Genomic DNA, 1,319 nt, shown 5'->3' with positions numbered 1-1,319 from the left:
AACCGCCACCAGAGCCTGCAGCTCAGTGGCCCCTATGAAGCACAGAAGATACAGGTAAAGTTGGTTTAACTTTCTTTGTGGAGTTACATGTTTAAGTACCCGCACAGGCCTGGGTATCTCTAAGGTATTTGCATCTCACGTATGCCTGTTGTTCTTGGTTTATAAAAAGTCAGTTATTCCAATTTATATCTGAAGCCCTGTCCCAACTCACTACGTGCTGCTATGTGTATTGCGTCTTGAGGAAATCTAGTTCTAGATGTAGTGAGTTTACGTGACAAGGCTTTGGTAGCATGGGGCTGCAGGGGTGGATTCTGTGAGAAGAATCCAGAAGCTGCCCCATTTTAGATAAGGGCCAGCTCCAGCCAGCTCCAAAGGGACCTGCTGCTGCCCAGAGCCGAGCCAATAAGTGAGGTTGTTTGCACCTCTGTGAGGGCAGATTTAAGAAAGGGGGAAAAAAAACCTGCTGCACAACAGCAGCTGGGAGAGTGAGGAGTGTGCACCAGCCTTGCAGCCCCCAAGGTGAGTGCAGCGGGAGGGCAGGAGTTGCTCCAGGCATGCAGCAGCAGTTCCCCTGCGGCCTGTGGAGAGGCCCCTGGTGGAGCAGGCTGTCCCCCTGCAGCCCATGGGTCCCACATGGAGCAGATCTCCACTCTGAAGCCCGTGGAGGAGCCCCCGGTGGAGCAGTTGGATGTAGCCTGGAGGAGGCTGTGGCCCATGGAGAGCCCCCACAGGAGCAGACCCCGGGCCAGAGCTGCAGCCCGTGGAGAGGAGCCCACGCAGGAGCAGGGGGTCTGGGGGGAGCTGCTGCCCGTGCGGGACCCATGGTGGAGCAGTTTGCTCCTGATGGATGGACCTCATGGTACGGACCCGTGTGGGAGCAGTTTTTGAAGAGCTGCTGCCTGTGGACAGCCCCCGGAGGATCAGTTCGGGAAGGACGGCATCCCGTGGGAGGGACCGTACGTGGAGCAGGGGCAGAGAGTGACTGTAAAGGAGTGGTGGGGACAAAGCATCAGGGACTGACCGCAGCCCCTATTCCCCGTTCCCCTGCATCGGTTGGGGGGAGGAGGTGGAAGAGGGTGGATGGGGGGAAGGCATTTTTGGTTTCTTTCCTTTGTTTCTCACTTCTCTAGCTTGTTAGTATCAGGCAATAAATTTCTCAAATCTCCCTATACTGAATCTGTTTTGCCTGTCACAATGTTTGAGTGATCTCCCTGTCCTTATCTCAACCCTCGAGCCCTTTTCATCATAATTTCTCCCCCTTCCCTTTGAGTAGGGGGAGTGAGACAGCAGTTGTGGTGGAACTCAGCTGCCCAACTGGG

The sequence above is a fragment of the Anser cygnoides genome, chromosome 2 (genome assembly GCF_040182565.1).
Source record: "Anser cygnoides isolate HZ-2024a breed goose chromosome 2, Taihu_goose_T2T_genome, whole genome shotgun sequence".
Lineage (NCBI taxonomy): Eukaryota > Metazoa > Chordata > Aves > Anseriformes > Anatidae > Anser > Anser cygnoides.
The sequence above is the reverse complement of the archived record's forward strand: the minus strand, read 5'-3'. Positions refer to the sequence as shown.